The sequence below is a fragment of the Aethalodelphis obliquidens genome, unplaced genomic scaffold (assembly GCF_003676395.1).
Source record: "Aethalodelphis obliquidens isolate GAN/ISIS:26980383/991018 unplaced genomic scaffold, ASM367639v1 scaffold1, whole genome shotgun sequence".
NCBI lineage: Eukaryota > Metazoa > Chordata > Mammalia > Artiodactyla > Delphinidae > Aethalodelphis > Aethalodelphis obliquidens.
The window spans coordinates 20349102-20357443 of NW_020837945.1; the positions used below are offsets into that span (position 1 = coordinate 20349102).

At 36.3% G+C, this 8342-nt stretch overlaps 1 pseudogene; it reads left to right on the forward strand.

Annotated features, from left to right (window-relative positions):
* The first annotated feature begins 5101 nt into the window (after nucleotides 1-5101).
* On the forward strand, nucleotides 5102-6904 carry LOC113624475 (elongation factor 1-alpha 1 pseudogene; annotated as a pseudogene).
* The last annotated feature ends 1438 nt before the right edge of the window (nucleotides 6905-8342 follow it).

Here is an 8342-nt window from a genome sequence, read left to right on the forward strand (position 1 = left end):
TGCTACTCCAGCTTTCTTTTAATTTCCATTTTCATGGAATATCTTTTTCTATCCCCTCACATCCAGAATGTATGTGTCCCTAGGTCTGAAGTGGGTCTCTTTTAGCCAGCTTATATACGGGTCTTCTTTTTGTATCCATTCAGCCAGTCTATGTCTTTTGGTTGGAGGATTTCATCCATTTACCTTTTCGTCCATTTACCTTTAAGGTAATTATCAATATGTATGTTCCTATTACCATTTTCTTAATTGTAGGTCTTTTCCTTCTCTTGTGTTTCCTGCCTAAAGAAGTTCCTTTAGCATTTGTTGTAAAGCTGGTTTGGTGCTTCTGAATTCTCTTAGCTTTTGCTTGTCTGTAAAGTTTTTAGTTTCTCCATCAAATCTGAATGAGATTCTTGTTGGGAGAGTAATATTTGTTGTAGGTTTTCCCCTTTCATCACTTTAAATGTGTCCTCCCACTCCCTTCTGGTTTGCAGAGTTTCTGCTGAAAAATCAGCTTTTAACTTTATGGGAATTCCCTTGTATGTTATTTGTTGCTTTTCCCTTCCTGTTTTCAATATTTTTTCTTTGTATTTAATTTTTGTTAGTTGGATTAATATGTGTCTTGGCGTGTTTCTCCTTGGATATATCCTGTATGGGACTCTGTGCTTCCTGGACTTGATTGACTATTTCCTTTCCCATATTAAGGAAGTTTTCAAGTATAAACTCTTCAAATATTTTCTCAGTCGCTTTCTTTTTCTCTTCTTCTTCTGGGACCCCTATATTTCGAATATTGGTGTGTTTAATGTTGTTCCAGAGGTCTCTGAGACTGTCCTCAATTCTTTTCATCGCCTTTTCTTTTATTCTGCTCTGCAGTTGTTATTTCCACTATTTTATCTTCCAGATCACTTATCCGTTGTTCTGCCTCAGTTATTCTGCTATTGATTCCTTCTAGAGAATTTTTAATTTCATTTATTGTTTTGGTCATCATTGCTTGTTTGCTCTTTAGTTCTTCTACATCCTTATTAAACATTTCTTGTATTTTCTCCATTCTATTTCCAAGATTTTTGATCATCTTTACTCTCATTACTCTGAATTATTTTTCAATTAGACTACCTATTTCCCCTTCATTTGTTTGGTCTGGTGGGTTTTTACTTTGCTCCTTCATCTGCTGTGTATTTCTCTGTCTTCTCATTTTGCTTAACTTACTGTTTTGGGGGTCTCCTTTTTCAGGCTTCTGGTTCATAGTTCTCATTGTTTTTGGTGTGTGCCCTGAGTAGGTAAGGTTGGTTCAGTGGGTTGTGTAGGATTCCTGGTGGAGGAATTTGTGCCTGTCTTCTGTTGGATGAGGCTGGATCTGTTCTTTTTGGTGGGCACACCACATCCAGTCATGTGTTTTGGGGTGTCTGTGAACTTATTATGATTTTAGGCAGCCTCTCTGCTAATGGGTAGTTTTGTGTTCCTATCTTGCTAGTTGTTTGGCATGGAGTGTCCAACACTGGAGCTTGCTAGTCATTGAAGCAAGCTGGGTCCTAGCATTGAGATGGAGATCTCTGGGAGAGCTCTCACTGATTGATATTATGTAGGGCCAGGAGGTATCTGGTGGCCCAATGTCCTTAACTTGACTCTCCCACCTCAGAGGCTAAGGCCTGTCAGTGGGCTGGAACACCAAGACACTGTCAGCCACATGGCTCAGAAAAAAAGGGAGAAAAATAAATAAATAAAAAATACATATGTAATATAATAAAATAATGTTATTAAAAATTTTTGAAGTTATAATAATAATCCTAAAGAAAAAAGGAAGAGAGCAACCAAACCAATGAACAAATCCATCAATGATAGCAAGTGCTAAAACTATACTATGATAACATAAAAATTAGAAACTAGTCAGTCACATACAGCAAACCCCAAGTCTACAGTTGCTCCCAATTTCCACTGCCTCAATTTGGGGATGATTTGTTGTCTATTCAGATGTTCCACAGATGCAGGGTACATCAAGTTGATTGTGGAGATTTAATCTGATGCTCTTGAGGCCACATGGAAAAATTTCCCTTTCTCTTCTGTGATCACACAGCTCCTGGGGTTCAGCTTTGCTTTAGGCCCTGCTTCTGCATGTAGGTCACCCTGTGGCATCTGTTCTTTTCCCAGACTGGAGGGGATTAAAGGTGCAGCTGATTCGGCTCTGGCTCACTCAGCCCAGGGAGAGGAAGGGGTATGGAATGCAGGGCTGGCCTGCGCATCTGGGGCCTGCGCATCTGGAGCCTGTGCTCCGCAACGTGAGAGGCCGCAACAGTGAGGGGCCTGCGTACTGGAAAAAAAAAATCATCTATTTCCCTAGTACTTCTCTAAAAAGGGACTAATAAAATTCTCAGATGTGATATGTGATTTTTCCAGAAACCAACAACTCAATCAATCTTCATGCTTTACTTTCATCTTTGAGCTGGCAAAGAAAATAACTTATTTTTGGTTGTTTAAGGTACATCTTTAGTGTCTCTGGTCCAGGTAATTTTTAAGAATCTTATCATTTATTTCCTGTCTCTGTAGTTTAGCTGTGTTAATCTACGACCCTCTGATCATAAGATTAACCAGCATTTAGTTCAGTCCATTTGATCTTCAGATTGAGTTGTCAACACCATATCATTGATATGTTGAATTTTTGGTATTTTTTTTCACTTAGTCAAATCTAAGTCTCTTCAGAGCAGGTTTTGCCAATAATCAGCAGGATCTCTATATATCTGTGTGAATGTACGGTAAGTATGTTTTGGGTTCCACTCCATATGTATACAAATTACTTTGGCTTCCTCTTGAAAAAGTAACTGGGAAAAATAACCAAATTGTTCACAGAATATGGATTTCTTTTAGCACGTTGCACAGTTTGAACTGTTAAGACCATATTGGATATAGAATACTATTAAGGCAACACTTTATTTAATCCCTTTTAGCCTATGATTAAACTTCAGGATTCATCAGCTTTCCTCACATATAACACTGGAATATTAAACAAGACTTTTGGGGTACTAATACAGGTGAAACTGAAACATCCTTAAATAAAGCCAAATTTTCTTGATGATACCCAAACATCCTATAATGTTTTAAATTAGCCACTTGAGTGGGTTTAGATAATTTTAAAGCTTCCCATCAAGGACACCACATTAAAACAAGTGAAGAGCAGATTCTCAGGGCTTTCTTTTTCTCAATGTTTTAGGAGTGGGGAAAATATTCCCCATTCAGACATCACATCCATTCCTATAATACTTTCTGGTAGAGAATGCATTAGTATACAGTACTTCCATTTATAAATTTCTACTTTGAGTCATATTTTTGTATATAAGCTTCCAGAATTGCATCAACATATCCCCTAACAAACTCATCATCCTTTAACTTTTATTTTATTTTATTTATTTTATTTTTTTAAGAATTTAGTGTTTACTAAACATGTTTAATTGCAAACAAAATTACCACATTAAAAGGAAACAATAATTGAATATACTAGGCAAGATTGTCATAATAGTTACACAAGGCTTTCACGTGTTTTTTTCTACTTTAATCCTTTTAACAGCTTCTATCTCCCCTATCTTCTTTTTTTTAAACTTTTTATTTTATATTAGAGTATAGTTGATTAACAATGCTATGCTAGTTGCAGGTGTACAGCAAAGTGATTCAGTTATATATATATATATATATATACATGTATTTATACTTTTTCAAATTCATTTCTCATTTAGGTTGTTACATGATATGAAGCAGAGTTCCCTGTGCTATACACTAGGTCCTTGTTGGTCATCCTTTAACCTTTAATTAGCAACTTCATTAGCAAACTTGGGTATAAGAGGACATTGTGCACTAGTATCTGATAGTTATCTCCCTCAGGCCATTTAACCCATATCAATAAAAAGGTTCTCCAGCCCCTTCTACTCCTAGCTCCTCAAGAGACTTTGACCAGCCCATCTCTCAGAATCATAATTCTCTCTTTTTTTCACACCGTTTTAATCAGCACTTATCCTGAAGAGACCAAAGTTTTCACATTTGTGTCATTATTACATTTTAAAAATTCATTTAAGCTAGGAAAAATTAAGTGAATATGTTCTCTTCTGTTATTTTCATAGTCCAAGGAGTTGATAGACCAGCCAGACCACCTAGTATTTACTATAATCTATTAAAATTTTTATAACTACTTCATCTATCTCCAACTTTATTTCATTTTAAGTAAACTATACAAACCCTCCCACTGGTTTAATTGTACTAAAGTTATTCAGTGTTTTCGTTTTGCTTTCTCTTTCCAAAATAATTTAAAATATTTCTCATAATTTAATCACATTTGGTTTACCTGAGCTAACAGCCTCCCTCAAATTATCCTACCCCTCCTCAACAGGAGGGTCAGCAAGAGCCCAGACAGTTAGAGTTGCTTTTATCAGAGCATGAATAACAATGAGCTGAAGATCTAAATTTAGGGGATACTTTGTTACCATCACACAATGAATACAAATATACTAGCATGTTTAATATTTTTAAAGCCTAAGAAGAATTCTACTTAGTATCAAAGGGTGGTGTGTCTTCCTGACTCCCCTTTGGAATCATGTCTCTTCGTTTTTAAGAGAATCTCTGGCAGCCATTGATTTTTTTAAAACTTCCTTTTATTTTCACTAAAACAGCCCAAGCAATCCAAAATACAGAATTCTTGATCAATTTCACCTTTTAAAAAGCCAACTTAGCTATTGTTAGATCTACTAGTTTCATTCATACATTCTCTTCTTATAGACTTGTGTGACCTCAAACCAGGGATGGCCTAGGAGCCAAATTTGCATCAAAGGACAATTTCATTTATCTTTCCCATATCACCAACTGCAGCTGTTACACACGACTGGATATGGAAAGGACTCATAAAGGACTGCATAAAGGCAACGCAGAGTACTAAAATGTACCATCAAAATATGTGTGAGATACTAAGTTTGCAGCTAAAGCCAGGCTATATAAACTAAAAACAAACAAAAACAAACAAACAAAAATAACATCTATGCTTTTTTAATAACAATGTAGGTAAGCTAGTACAGGGTGACCTCTGTGGGGATAATTTGTCAGATAAGTTGTCCTACTATTTAGTATATTCTTGGTCAAGTTTAATACCATGGTTCCAGACTTCTCAGGTAATAAGACTGAACAGCCACAGACAAGGTAAAAGCTAATTTCATGTTTATGTGTAAAATCATGTGTTACATATATCATTTGAAGACTGTGGGTGGAATCCAAGATTGTAAAGATTTCCTTCACAGCTTTTTTACAATAATTTTATCACCAGACAGGTGTTGTGAAATCACCACTAAATCTAAGCTAAAATGGGAAAGAAAAAAAATTCATATCAACATCATTATAGTTGGACACTTACATTGGGGCAAGTAGACCACTGCTGGACATCGGATCTACAAATGTGGTGGATCAACAAAAGAACCATCAATAAGTTTGAGAAGGATGCTGCTGAGATGGGAAATGGCTCCTTCAAGGATACCTGCATCTTGGATAAACTGAAGGCTGAACATGAATGTCATATCACCATTGATATCTCCCTGTGGGAATTTGAGACCTAAAAGTATTATTTGAACTTCACTGATGCCCCAGGACACAGAGACTTAATCAAAAACATGATCACAGGCACATCACAGGCTGATTGTACTGTTTTGATTGTTGCTGCTGGTATTAGTGAATTTGAAACAGGTTTATCCAAGAACAAGCAGACCTGGAAGCATGCCCTTCTGACCTACACATTGGGTATGAAACAACTAAATGTTGATATTAACAAAATAGATTCTTTCAGCCAGAAGTTGTACAAGGATACTGTTAAAAAGTCAGCGGGGCTTCCCTGGTGGTGCAGTGGTTGAGAGTCAGCCTGACGATGCAGGGGAGATGGGTTCGTGCCCCGGTCCGGGAAGATCCCACATGCCGCAGAGCAGCTGGGCCTGTGAGCCATGGCCTCTGAGCCTGCGCGTCTGGAGCCTGTGATCCACAACAGGAGAGGCCACAACAGTGAGAGGCCAATGAAAAAAAAAAAAAAAAAAAAAAAAAAAAAAAAAGTCAGCACCTACATTAAAAAAATTGGCTCAACCCTAACATAGTAGCATTTGTGTTAATTTTGGGTAGAAACGATGACAGCGTGCTGGAGCCAAATGCTAAACTGTCGTGGTTTAAGGGATCGAAATTCACCCATAAAGATGGCAATGCCCATGGAACCATGCTGCTTGAAGCTCTGGGTTGCATTTTGCTACCAACTCATCTAACTGATCAGCCCTTTGGCTGTCCTCTAGGACATCTACAAAATTGTTGATGTTGGTATTATCCCTGTGGGACAGGTGGAGACTGGTGTTCTCAAACCAGGCATGGTGGTCACCTATGCTCCAGTCAATGTTACAACTGAAGTCAAGTTTGTTAAAATGCACCATGAAGTTTTGAGTGAAGCTCTTCCATATGGGCTTCAATGTCAAGAATGTGTCTCTCAAATATATTCATTCTGGCAATGTGGCTGGTGACAGCAACGGTGACACAGCAATGGAAGCAGCTGACTTCAAGCCTCAGGTGATTATCCTGAACCACCCAGGGCAAATCAATGCTGGCTATGGACCTGTGCAGGATGTCACACAGCTCACACTACTTGCAGGTTTGCTGAGCTGAAGGAAAAGATTGATTGCTATTTGGAGAGAAACTGGAAGATGGCCCCCAATTTTTGAGACCTGGTGATGCTGCCACCATAGAAATAGTTCCTGGCAAGCCCATGTGTGTTGAGAGCTTCTCTGATAATCCTCCTCTGGATCGTTTTGCTGTTCATGACATGAGATGGGCAGTTGCTGTGGGTGTCATCAAAATAGTGGAAAAGGAGGCTGCTGGAGCTGTCAAGGTCACCGTGTCTGCCCAGAAAGCTCAGGATGAACACTATCCGTAATACCTGCCACCTTAATCTAGAAGATTAGGGTGGCAGGTAGAAGACCCATCTCAGAACTGTCTGTATCAACTGGTGATTTAAGTTGAATAGTAAATGACTAGTTAATGAAATAATAACAATACATTGAAAAACCTTCAGAAGGAAAGAGGAACATTTTGTCGATCATTTGTGTGTGTATGTGTGTGTGTGTGTGTGTGGTGGCTTTAAGTTATTAGTCTTTAAAATCAATACTTTTTAATAAAAACATGATCAAAAATCTGTCACAGAATTTTGAAACCCTTTGAAACAAAATTTAGTGAGAAACCTGTGTCTTCTTTCGGCCAACACTGTAACTTCCTATACTATGTAGTTAGGTGAATGATTTAAGAGTTGCCCATAATCCATTTCTGGTGTCCATCTGCTTAAACTTCAGGATTTGATAATTCTGAGTTAACATTTTTTTTCTAGGTGGGAATTTCAGGTTTGTTCACCTTTCATGAAGGGAGGTATCAAGTATGCTTTAAATACACAGTGAAAACCTATGGGATGGGGTCTGTTGATTACAACACTTCATAGATTAGGACAGACAAGGAATAAGCAACTTTCTTTTTATGTAAGCTACCTTATAAAAAGGCCAAAAACTGTAATGTTAATGGCCATGTGTTGCATATAAGAAGTTGTGTGGTTTTGGTATAAGTAAATTTTTGAAATTCCTAAACTATTTCACTAATATACATTTATTTTATTTATATACAAGATACAAATTAATAAATATCATAAAATGGATTTTGGATTTAAAATATCACACCTAAAATACAGAGTGTGAACTACATATTGACAAAACATAAAAATTTAAAAGTTTACTTTTAAAATATTAAACTATCATTGACCTGATTAATAAATATTTTTTTTGTTTGTTTTATTATTTACACAGTTAAGAAGGTAGTAAACTGTCCATCTTGGAAGTAACCTAACTATCCTGCAGAAGTTTGGTAAATGATATAAAAAAGACTTAAATTTACCTTCATTATTAAATATCCCTTTCTAATTCCTTTTTGGGAAACTTTAAAGAGTTTACAAGTATTTAAAATAGTATGGATTACATATGTATGTTTTTAAGAAAATATTTGCTTTCTGAAGACATTTTTAAATAAGCAAATGTATTTTATTTCACATTTAAAATAACATTCTTATCAATTCAGCAATGCCAGGAATTCTTCAACAGAGAACTTTTATCAATGTAGTATCTTTTTCTTTCCCAATGTTACAGTTTAGGGAAAGCCATCAAAATATTGTCTTCAGATAGGTCATGAAAGCATCTTATTTATTAGAAAAATTATTTAGACCAATACCAATGCACAAACTACTTCTTAATGCTCAATGACTATATATATATATATATATATATATATATATATATATATATATATATGTATAATGAATTTCAAAGTCTAGGTCT